General features: G+C 41.3%; 1 protein-coding gene across 4 annotated transcripts in view; it reads right to left on the bottom strand.

The window, feature by feature from the left end:
- The window catches only part of ttc28 (tetratricopeptide repeat domain 28), a 774,630-nt gene that overhangs the window by 734,448 nt on the left and 27,063 nt on the right, over positions 1-13,119 (bottom strand). The window lies entirely within an intron of this gene.

Here is a 13,119-nt window from a genome sequence, read left to right as displayed (position 1 = left end):
CTCAAACAAAGAAAGATGAAATCATCAAGCAAATACCCCTAAAAGCAAATGGTCAAGTGTTTAATCTAATGAGGAACTTGTACCAATGGACAAACGGACATGAAGAAAGAAAAATTGTAGCGTTTGATTTAATGAAGAATTTGTACCAATCACTTGAAAATCGAAACAATGAGTTGCAGAGTATCGCCATAATGGTAATAAATGACCTGATCTTACCCCAAAGAGACATAAAAATAAGAGTAACCAACCATAATGAAGAGGGTGGGCCCATGGATAATTGACACCCTACGATGCCAATCAACAGACAGTGAGAGGTGACATCAGAAAATATCTGTCACTTTTAAGATCAAATTAGAGATTGATCACGTAGTCCTTAAACCAGTCAGAAATGAGCCTCACCTCACCAAGGCCAATCAGGGTGTTATGATGTTAGGGGATCATGCTTGAAGCTTGGAAGGAGTTGATAAGCTACCAGTTTTAAACTACCAAAGTTTGAAAGTGATGCTAGCCAGTTGTCCAGTGGGAAGCAGAATATCCCAGAGATGTTAGAGAGAGACCAGAAATCAAGTGTCGATCCCATGCTCTAAATTAAACTGGAAAAAAAAGAGATGTCATGCACCCATACAGTTACTCCCTACTTTGAAAAGTATTAAAGTTTCCTGAGTTACTGCACCAGACTGTCCCTTGTTGCCTTGTTGGTGAAAGTCTCAAATGAACAAGTATTGAGGTTAAATTATAGCCTAAACTGACAATGGCTTTGACAAATCTGCAAGCTTCAGTGGAGATTTATCATTTTTGAAGTATCCACTGAAGAAACTTATATTTATTTTGACAGATTAATGAGTTTATCAAAATTCTCCAAATATTATTACAGAGTTTGTGAAGATGATATTGGGTCAATGCTGGGGTGACAGTGATTGAGGGAGGTTAGGGAAAGGAGGAATGGAACATGAAGATGAGTTAAAGAGATGAAGGGAGTGAACTAAATGGAGTGAAGGGAGAGAGGGGCTTTACAATTATCTTTCTTTGGAGAAGCCACTGATGGTAGTTATAAACAGGGATAAATTTGCGAGAAAATAGATTAGGGCCTGTTAACTCAGCTACATCAGCACCAACACACTTCAGTCTCCAGAGGCTTCCCTTCTCAAGATATAAAACTCCCCACCTGCAAGCCCTAACAGCATTACCTGCTCCCTGCCCCCAATGGAAAGTTTCCAGCCATACAGTTGTAAGAGAAACAGGCCATTCGTGCTAACTCTCTGTAAAGCAATGATGTCAGTCCCATTCCCCCAATCTATCGCTGTCACTCTGCAAAGTTACTTCAATCAAATGCCATACAATTTCCTTTTGAAATCACAGATCATCTCCACTTTCACCACCCTTAAGGACTGTGAGTTTCAGATCATACTCTGTCACAGCATAAAAAAAATCTTCCTCACATCTCTTGACCAAACCCCCCATCTATGTCTTCTAATCCTTGTACCAATTGGAACCCCTTTTCTTTACCTGCCATACCAAAACCTGTCATAATCTTCAAAACTTCTATCAGATAAACTCTTCATCCTCCTTACTTTAAGGAAGACCTGCCATCTTTTTCCAATATAATCTTGTGGCTACAATTCTTTGGTCCTGAAACCATCAGTTAAGCATCCTCTGCACTCTCTCAAGAAGTTTCACTTTTGAAAAAAAAATTTGAATGGGATGTGGACATTGCTCGCAAGGCCAATAATTTGATGTCAATCCCTAACTGCCCTTGAATAGAGTGGCTCTCTAAGCCATTTCAGGGGCAAGTTAAGAGGCAGTTGCATTACTGTGGGTCTGAAGTCACATGTAGGTCAGACTTAGTAAGGACATTAGTGAGCCACATGGGTTTTTTTTTGCAAAACATGGAGATAGGTTCTTATGGAGAATAGCTTCCAAATTGATATTTATTTAGTATACCAAAATTCCACCAGTTGCTATGTCCCTGGATCATTAACCTGGGCCTTTGGATTACAGGGTCTAGTGATATTATCACATCTATGGTACATCTATGTGCTGACCACAGCTATTTTAGTTCTTCCAGAAGATACCATCCACAGGCCAAGACACCTTGGTTACATGACATCAGCTCCTCAGCATTAATGTACTGCTTATGTAACCTTGACACAACTTGCTCAGCTAGAAATGCTGAATGGACATCAAAGCTGTGCCAGGACAGAAGGTTTATATTCCACCAAATGTGGTCTGCTTTTCAAAATATCTTCTAAGAATAGAATTCTGCAGTGATGTGGTCTGGAGTATTTTCCAGTACAATAAGGTACAGTATAAGAATTACAGCATTTCTAGAAATTACAGTGGAAATGAGCTATGTTTTGGAGAAGCTTGGATTTGTTTTCCTCCTTATGGCTATGATTTCTTTTCCTCCATTATCCTTTCTTGGCACGAGCTATTAATTTCATGGGTATTTAACATTCACTATTAACATTCTTCCCTCTACTGTAAAAGATTTTAGTCACAATGCAGTTACCCCCTTGTTTGCAATGCAGGGACAAGGTTGGTCAGTAAACTGTTTATCATTGAAGTTTAATAATGTTCATATCTGGTTGTACCTGCTCCAAAGCTCTGATATCTTTTCCAAAGTATGGGCCTCCAAGATTTGGACACAATAGAACACTGAACATTACAGCCCCGTACAGGTCCTTTGGCCCTTTGCGCCAACCTGTGAAACCAATCTTACACCCACTAAACCTACACTACTCCATTATCATCCGTATGTTTATCCAACAGTCCACTACTGTTGCAGGCAGGGCATTCCACACCCTTACTACTTTCTGAGTCAAGAATCTGCCTCTGAAATCTGTCCCATATCTATCACTCCTCGATTTAAAGCTATGTCCCCTTGTGCTAGCCATCATCATCACTCTCACTGTCCATCCTATCTAATCCTCTGATCATCTTGTATGTCTCTGTAAGTTTGCCTCTTAACCTTCGTCTCTCTCACAAGAACAGCCCCAAGTCCCTCATCCTTTCCTCATAAGACCTTCCCTCCAGACCAGGCAACAGCCTGGTAATTCTCCTCTGCATCTTTTCCAATGCTTCCACATCCTTCCTATAATGTGGCGACCAGGACCGTGTGCAATACTACAAGTGCAGCCGCACCAGAGAGTTTTGTACAGCTGAAACATGACCTCGTGGCTCTGAAACTCAATCCCTCTACCAATAAAAGCTAACACACCATATGCCTTCTTAACAATCCTCTCTACCTGGGTGTCAACTTTCAGGAATCTATGCACATGGACATTGAGAATTCTCTGCTCATCTACGCTACCAAGAATCTGATCATTAGCCCAGTATTGGGTATTCCTGTTACTCCTTCCAAAGTGAATCACCTCACACTTTTATACATTAAATTCCATTTATCACCTCTCAGCCCAGCTCTGCAGCTTATCTATGTCCCTCTGTAACCTGCAACATCCTTCCACACTGTCCACAACTTCACCGACCTTAGTGTCAAATGCAAATTTCCTAACCCATCCTTCTACGCCCTCATCTAGGTCATTTATAAAAGTGAAAACAGCAGTGGCGCCAAAACAGATCTTTGTGGTACACCAGTAGTAACTGAGCTCCAGAATGAAGATTTTCCATCAACCACCACCCTCTGTCTTCTTTCAGCTAGCCAATTTCTGATCCAAACAGTGAAATCACTCTCAATCCCACGTCTCCTTATTTTTTGCAATAGCCTACTATGGGGAATCTTATCAATTGCTTTACTGAAATTCATGTACACCACATCAAATGCTTTACCTTCATCCACCTGTTTGGTCACTTTCTCAAAGAACTCAATAACATTTGTGAAGCACGATCTATCCTTCACAAAACCGTGTTGACTATCCCTAATCAAATTAATCCTTTCGAGATGATTATAAATCCTCTCTCTTAAAATCCTTCCAAAACTTTGCCGACAACCGAAGTAACTCTCACAGGTTTATAATTATCAGGGTTGTCTCTACTCCCCTTCTTGTACAAGGGAACATTTGCTATCGTCCAGTCTCCTGGCACTATTCCTGTAGACAGTGGCGACAAAGATCAATGCCAAAGGCTCTGCAATCTCCTCTCTAGCTTCACAGAGAATCAAAGGACAAATCCCATCCAGGGACTTATCTATTTCCACATAATACACCTGCAGGGGCCAAACTAGTCTTTTATATGGAACGACTGAATTTCTTGGCTTTTGTACTGAATACCTCTGTTTATAAAACTCCAGGATCCTTCATGCTTCTTTAACTGCTTTATTATCCTGCCCAATTACCTTCAAAGATTTACAGACATGCAGTCCCTTGTCTTTACATGTTGCACCCATTTTTAAATTATAACATTCATCCTGCATTGTTTCCCTCATTCATCCAATCAAAATGCATCACCTTACATATTTCTGGGTTATGTCTGCTCTGTGCCTACCCATTTCACCCACTTCCTATGTCTTTACGGAACTCTCACTATCTTCTCCAGCATTTATGGTATTTCCCAGTTTCGTGCCATTGGCAACTTTCAAACTTATCCTCTGTGCCCCCAGGTCCAAATCAAATGAAAAACAACAATTGTCTCAGGACTGAACATTCAGGAATACCACTATATCCTCCCTGCCAAGCTGTTTCTGCTCCTTTAATCCCATGGGTTTCAATTTTACCAACATGCTTAATGTGCTACTTTATCAAAAGCCTTTTGGAAATCCACACAGAGAACAATACTGCACTGTTCTCATTAATATGTTTCCCACATCAAATAGCTGATTCTAGTTAGTCAAATACTATATGCTGCTCACAACTCTATCCTAATTGTCCTTTGCACAAATGGCTATTAATTTTCTCCGAGATTAAGTACTACCAAAAGACTCTCCCTCCAATGTCATTTCCAGGATTATCCTTCTCCCTTTTTTGAACAGAGATTTAACATTTGCTATCCTCTATTCTTCTCATACCACCCCATTGCTAAGGAGGATTGGAAGATTTGCGGCTACAATTTCGCAACTTCACTAAACATCACATCCACATTGAGACATTCATCTTAAGTCCCAGCAATTCCCCTACCTCCTCTTCCAGCTTTCATCTCATCCAGTACCCTGGGCAGCTTTCTTCTAGCTTTGGCAATGCCCTCACATTTAGTAAATGAAAAGTATTCATTTTAGTATCTCCATGCACATACCAAAACTGGACAGCCATTAGTCTATTACCCTTCTGCCCGCTGGGCTTTGGTTCACACTTGTCCAGTACAGACGCCTCTTCAGTTCATCAAAATTATCCTTCCACAAGTTATTTTATAGAAGATTGTTCCCTCTTCTTTTTTAAAGTTAACCTCAACATTTTAAATGTGATCACTATTCCTGAGGTGCTCCACATCTGTGGCATTTCTAGTCAAATCCACCGTATTTCCCAGGACAAGGAATACTTCCTTTTTCACTGGGCAGAAAACAATGCTCCTGAACATGCATCAGAAATTATTTCCCTTCTCTGCCTTTTACACAATTACTGTGCTGAAGTTTCTCAATATCATGACGCAAAAGTTCTTGCAACTCTCAGCAATTTATTTGGCACTTTTTCCATCTCCGTCCCATTATTTGGTTTTACACTGAGTATTCTAATCGCTCACTTATAGTGTTGAGATGGCTCTGTTGGCAGTACTCTCACCTTTAAGTCACAAGAACCCAAGTTCAAGACCGAATCCCATAATATAAACATGAAAATCACAGCTGACACTTGGTGTGGGGCTGAGTGAGTGCTACTCTGTCTGAGGGGCTACCCTACAAATAAGAAATTAAAATTGAGGTTTTGTCTGCCATTTTAGGCAGACATGAAAATCTTATTGCAGTATTTGAAGGAGAACAGAGATGCTAGCCCATTCTTTACTCAGAGAGGAGGAAGGGCATGGAATGCCCTGCCTACAACAGTAGTAAATGCCCTTAAAGTTGGCGAGTCTAAGTGGTCATTGGATAAACATATGGATGATAATGGAATAGCATAGGTTAGATGGGCTTCAGATTGGCTTCACAGGTTGGCGCAACATAGAGGGCTGAAGGGCCTGTACTGCGCTGTAATGTTCTATGTTCCATATTCTGGCCAACCTTATTCCTCAAACAAGATCACCAAAACAGATAATTTAGTTGTCATAGTCATTTGTGGGTGATTGCTGTTCAGCTGCTGTAATTCTTAAATTACAGTGATACTTCACACTTTGTGACATTGAGGTGTCGTAAAAGTCTCTGTACAAATGCAAGTCTTTTCTTAGCTTCAATCAAACAGACTTGGTTTTCAACCACTCAAGACTATTTGCTCTTTAGCACTATAAGACTTTTCTTGAGCAAAACTGCTAACCATGCTCATTTATTTTTCTTCCTGGTCTTTCCTGAATACTTAGTACACAGAAATATCAAACATCCAACTCTAGAATGCTTGAGCCGGGAGTGTCTAAGTTATCGCCATTACATATTTCTACCTGGCTATTTGAGTTCACAGCTCAGCAACATTACTGGCCACACGCTATCCATTTACACACACACACAAGCTCTCCAAACCATCGGCCAGTGTCTTGGCCAAGTAGACCATCAAGTCAGCCATGATCAATTTAGTAACTCAGTCCGTTCCCTGCAAAAGCATTCAACTTGGAAGAGCATGAGCTGAGGGATTGCGGCTGGGTAGATGGAGACAAACGATCTGATAGCTTAAACTGCACTTTTCATTTCTTGCACACCAAAGACTCCACTTGCTCACTTACCAGCAGTGCAACAAAAAGGAGATAACACCACCACCACCCACAGACTCCAATTCTAAACAGCACACAAATCCAGGGAAATCTGGAACTTGGCTACTGAGCTGCAATAATTTAATGCTGAATATTTGTTCCTGTTTTAAGACCTTGTCATTGGAACAATGAATTCTTTGATGTGCACAGTAATTGGTGGGGCCTGTTAGACAACCCGCCATTCATTTCCAGGCGTTTCTGTTAGTTGTGGATGGAGGCCAACAGTCAAATGGGAAGAATTTCACCCACAGCACTGATTGTAATTAGGAGGCGCATTTTTCAAAAGACAAACTTTGCTAACTGGCAGTTACAATGAGTTTCATTTTAAAAACAAAAAGAACAAGAAAAAGGCTACTTGGTTAACAAAGCTCAACTCTCTTGTAACATTGATTTTCCCATCATCGGTCAGACACAGACAGCGCTCATTCATGCCTCTAACAGTGGCACTTCTAAGGTCTTTACTTCATATGATCTCAAAAAGTAAAAACAAATGTGGCTTGAAAATGGATTTTACCTCCTCCTAGTCTGAAAACAACTGCACTATTTTTGTGTACGGTTGGAGGAAACATATTCTCGTGAATATCCATGTTTCCACAGGACAATTTAATCCACCGCTTTCCCGGGGAGACAGAGTTGTGTGCATTTGCAAGGTAATCACTTTAGAAGATGTCTGAAGTTTTGAAAATATAAATGAAACAAGTCTGCAAACTCAAAGAGCTTTTTCAATGGCCAAGTTAACCACAGGAGAATAGCTCAACACATTAAATAAAAAACAGGTCATCAGCTGAAATTCCAGATTAAAATGGATGTTTCAGTATCACAATCTGTGGTGGAATTTGAGCTGAATTGTGGTTATGCCAGATGCCCACCTCTAATTACTTCTGCATTTTTGGCAACAGGTTCACAGCACATGTGCCCACATTCCAGAGGCATATTATAGAACCAATGATGTTAAGAGATCAGGTGACATTTAAACCTTAATCTCTGAACTATACTCAATTTCAGAGTGATCAGTTGCAATACTGAAAGTTACCAAAGAGGATATTTTTTGTTGACTTTCATTTCTTCCCAAGGTCATTGACTCTGTGACCAGTTTGAGGTGAATGCCCTCCTCAGTGACCTTTACTCCTCTAATGGGAGATATGTGCAGTGATGGAAATGTGTTGCTGGAAAAGCGCAGCAGGTCAGGCAGCATCTAGGGAACAGGAGAATCGACGTTTCGGGCATTAGCCCTTCATCAGCCCTTCTTCGGGCTAATGCCCGAAACGTCGATTCTCCTGTTCCCTAGATGCTGCCTGACCTGCTGCGCTTTTCCAGCAACACATTTCCATCTCTGATCTCCAGCATCTGCAGACCTCACTTTCTCCTCAAAGATATGTGCAGTGCCCTAGTTTAGGTAAAAACGAATTAGCCACAGCTCAGAAGGGACCATTTGGATCTCTCCCCATTAGGTGAGGACATGTGGCAATATAGTTTGAGGAACATCACTTTGCATCAAGGTAAGGGAAGTAGCCCTCAATGCACCACTATAGTCAGTAGGACAATCAAATGCATGTCATCAGTACCATTCTATACTACACTTTAGTCATCTAACTAACTGAGCTAACCAATGGTCATAGAACACCATCTTGACACTGACTTGGATTAGTGTGCACACTCAGGGGTACAGGTAACAAGTCAGCATTTGGACAGGATGTGACTGAGACTTCTTAACAAACAGAATTGCTACAATGGCCTGAGAACTGTCATCCACATCCCATCAAATTGAACAGTATAAATTATTAGCAAAATGATATCTCTTCCATTGAAAACAAACTTCAAATATTGAAACTATGATGGAAACATTCAGAAAGGTGAAGTATTACACTTGCTAAGTCTCCAAATGCTGACACATTAGTGACAAGGAAGGAGCTTCTGCCCATGGTTAAAACATTTTGGACTAAGCTGTTAAGTTCCCAAGCTCTATTACTTTATTTTGGCTAAGTTAAATTATTGACATTAAAACATAATTTTCCTTTAATGTAAGCACATTTCTTGCTAGTAAATATACTGCCTTCTTTGGCCTGAATAATATGGTCAATTATCTTTCAGAGTAAACAGGAATGTACATTGGGCAACCACTATGGGTTCCAGCACTGAGCAGTGTGGCAAAAAGTGTCTGTTTGATACCCAACGCACGTCATGCATATAACTTAGAGTGACTGACTGTAAGAGGCACCAGCCTGGGTGTGAAACTCACATTCATTTTCCAGCTGAATAACCTGAACCGCCAGCTGTATTTTTAATTCCCTAATACTTTTGACTCTATTACCTTGCCCTTAAGGGGCTCTGCACGTAAGTTATTCAATTAGAAACGTGGGTGATTTGCTGTTGGTGGTTAATAGATGAAAAAAAAACACCACTGTGACTTGGTGATGGGAAAAATAAACAAACATTCAGTTGTGTGTTAGAGCATTTTAGATATCAAAAAAACCTGACTCCATTACCCTGACTGATTATCCCAAACATTTATGACCCTTTGAATGAAAGGAGGTTGTTTCATCAGGTTTTAACTTTCCTTTGTACCAATTAATATTTATTGCTCTTACCCATTAGCCTTTCAAATAATATTCCAGACACATTACCATGGAAGCTGTTTTTGTGCAATAGTTTTTCCTCAACTTCTTCTCTGGACTATAGAACACAAGCTTCTCTAAATTGTCCTTATAGTTTTAGATCCGCCTTCAACACTCTCCCTCAATGTCAGCAAAATGAAGGAACTGGCGATTGACTTCAGGAAGCAGAGTGGAAGACATGCCTGTGTCTACATCAATCGTGGTGAGCTGGAGGTGGCCAAGAGCTTCACGTTCCATGGAGTAAATATCAAGATACCAAGGCTTTTCCCTGGGGTCGGGGAGTCCAGAACTAGAGGGTATAGGTTTAGGGTGAGAGGGGAAAGATATAAACTGACCTAAGGGGCAACTTTTTCACACAGAGGGTGGTACGGGTATGGAATGAGATGCCTGAGGAAGTGGTGGAAGCTGGTACAATTGCAACATTTAAGAGGCATTTGGATGGGTATATGAATAGGAAGGGTTTGGAGGGATATGGGCCGGGTGCTGGCAGGTGGGACTAGATTAGGTTGGGATATCTGGGCAGCATGGAAGGGTCTGTTTCCATGCTGTACATCTCTATGACTCTCTACTGATCTATCCTGGTCCATCTACATCGATGCTACAGTCAAGAAAACACACCAATGCCTCTACTTCCTCAGAATGGGCGGCACGGTGGCACAGTGGTTAGCACTGCTGCCTCACAGCTCCAGAGACCTGGGTTCAATTCCCGCCTCAGGTGACTGACTGTGTGGAATTTGCACGTTCTCCCTGTGTCTGCGTGGGTTTCCTCCGGGTACTCCGGTTTCCTCCCACAGTCCAAAGATGTGCAGGTCAGGTGAATTGGCCACGCTAAATTGCCCGTAGTGTTAGGTAAAGGGTAAATGTAGGGGGAATGGGTGGGTTGCGCTTCGGCGGGGCGGTGTGGACTTGTTGGGCCGAAGGGCCTGTTTCCACACTGTAAGTAATCTAATCTAATCTAAAAATCTAATCTAAAATGCGAAGGAAATCTGACATGTTCACGATTTTTATTTTACCAATTTTTATAAATGCATCATTGAACGTATCCCACCTGGATGCATCACAGCTTGGTGTGCAACTGCTCTGCCCAAGGCCGCAAGAAATTACTGAGTGTTGTGAACGCAGTCCAGTCCGTCATAAAAACTAGCCATCCTTCCACTGAGTCCAGCTATGTTTCCCATTGTCTCGGAAAGGCAGCCAATGTAATTAAAAACCTGTCCTATCCTGGCTATACTCTCCACCACCCGCTTTGATCAGGCAGGAGATTGTTTATAAACAACTACCATCAGATTTAAGAAGAGCGTCTTCCCTGCTGTTAGCAGCTTTATGAACAGACCTCTCATACATTGCAGTTGATCCTTCAATGCAACTGGAAGACTATATTCTGCATTCTGTTCTAGTACTCTGCTGTACTTGTGTAAGGTATGATTTGTCTGGTCACCACACAATACAATGCTTTTCACTGTACCTCAGTGTGGGACGATAATAAAAATCAAATCAAATCATCTCTCTTACACATGATAAACTTTGTTCTCCTCTGCACTCTCATCAGTACTCCCGGTACCATTGCACCAGGTTGACCAATAATAACTGTACTGAGGCTGACAGCCCTCTATCATAATGTGTAATATCATTGTAACTGTGCATGTGACTAATTCCTTCTGACTTATATTTGCAATGAAAATTTAAGGACATTGCATTAGGATGTATAGAGTCATAAAGACCAAAAGCATGCAGACTGGCCCTTTGACCCAAACTGGTTCATGCCGACCAAAATGTCCATCCACTTTCTAACCCCATTTCTTTGTACTTGGCCCATATCCTCATGAACCTTTCCTATCCATGTAGTTTTGACTTCGCCAAAATATTGTTCCAATACTGATATACACTGAGAACTAAAACATTATCTTCATATTCTGTATGGACTGAGGAGAAAGTGAGGTCTGCAGATGCTGGAGATCAGAGATGGAAATGTGTTGCTGGAAAAGCACAGCAGGTCAGGCAGCATCTAGGGAACAGGAGAATCGACGTTTCGGGCATTAGCCCTTCTTCAGGGCTAATGCCCGAAACGTCGATTCTCCTGTTCCCTAGATGCTGCCTGACCTGCTGTGCTTTTCCAGCAACACATTTCCATCTCTGTATGGACTGACCCAAGCATTATAAAGCTTCAGTTACATTTGACACTCCATTAACTTTATTACTTTTTACAACATGTTCCTCCTGCAACTTTACAGGGTGCTGGTGAGACCACATCCAGATTACTGAGAGTAGTTTTGGTCACCCTGTATTAGGAAATTTCATTGGAGGCAGTTCACAGCAGGTTCACTAAGATGACCCCTGGTATGGAGGGACTGTCTTATGAGCAAAGCTTAAACAGGCTAGGACTCTACTCACTGTAGTTTTGAAGAATGAGAGGTAATCCCATTGCAAAAAGTAGGATTTTTAAAAGTCTTGACAGGGTAAATGCTAAGAGGATGTTTTCCCTCATGAGACAGTCTAGGACCAGAGTACACAGTCTCAGAATAAAGGAACACTAATTTAAGAAGGAGATGAGGAGGAATTTCTTCTCTCAGAGGGTGTGAGCCTTTGCAATTCCTTGCCACCAACAGCTGTGGGGGCAGAGTTCTTATGTACATTTAAGGCTGAGACAGATAGGTGTGCGATCAGTAGGGAAATCAAGAATTACAGGAAAGGGTGGAAACTGGATGGGAGGAATGTAAAATCAGTCAGAATCCATATAGAATAATGGAGCAGACCCTAGGAGATGACCAGCCTACTCTATTTCTTATCATCTCATGAAAACTATAAATCCGCAACTCCATTTTCCAAAGTAATTATACCACTTCACGATAAATCAGTGTTAGTAATGATCTCCCAACCCATGTGCATTTTAATATTAATTATCATTTATTATGTCATTTTCCCAGTTATAAACTAAACAAAGGAGCTTTGAAGAAATACAAAATGCAAGTAAAATGAGGTGGATGGGGAAAAGAAAATGGAATATGAAGAGACACAGTAAGGTAGGATATGGTAACCCAATTCTTCCTTTATTGATAACAGATTCACACGTTGTTGATAATTCAGCAACAAACCTGATAGATTGATGGGTAGGACACTGGCTTTCTTTCTATTTGCCTTCAAGCAACTCTGCAAGCAATGACCTAACAAACTGGAAGTTACACAAAAGCAAGAGGAGGTCATTCTGGCCCCTGAGCCTGTCAACCATTTAACTGGATCACAGCTGAACCCTACCTGAACTATCAATGGTACAAGTGGAAGCATCACTATTTCTGGGAAAGAAGACCTAGTTTCATATCCCATCTGCTCCAGAGGACAGTCACAAAGACGTACAGCATGGAAACAGACCCTTCAGTCCAACTCATCCATGCCAACCAAATATCCCAATCCAATCTAGTCCCACCTGCCAGCACCCGTCCATATCCCTCTCAACCCTTCCTATTCATATACCCATCCAAATGCCTCTTAAATGTTGCAATTGTACTAGCCTCCACCACTTCCTCTGGCAGCTCATTCCATACATGTACCACCCTCTGCATAAAAACGTTGCCCCTTAAGTCTCTTTCATATCTTTCCCCTCTCACCCTAAACCTATGCCTCTAGTTCTGGACTCCCCAACCCCAGGGAAAATATTTTTTCTATTTATCCTATCCATGCCCCTCATGATTTTATAAATATCCAAGGTCACCCCTCAGCCTCCAACGTTCCA

The sequence above is a fragment of the Chiloscyllium plagiosum genome, unplaced genomic scaffold (assembly GCF_037043375.1).
Source record: "Chiloscyllium plagiosum isolate Xiang-an unplaced genomic scaffold, Cpla_swu_hap1 HiC_scaffold_24, whole genome shotgun sequence".
NCBI classification, from domain to species: Eukaryota; Metazoa; Chordata; class Chondrichthyes; order Orectolobiformes; family Hemiscylliidae; genus Chiloscyllium; species Chiloscyllium plagiosum.
The sequence above is the reverse complement of the archived record's forward strand: the minus strand, read 5'-3'. Positions and strand labels throughout refer to the sequence as shown.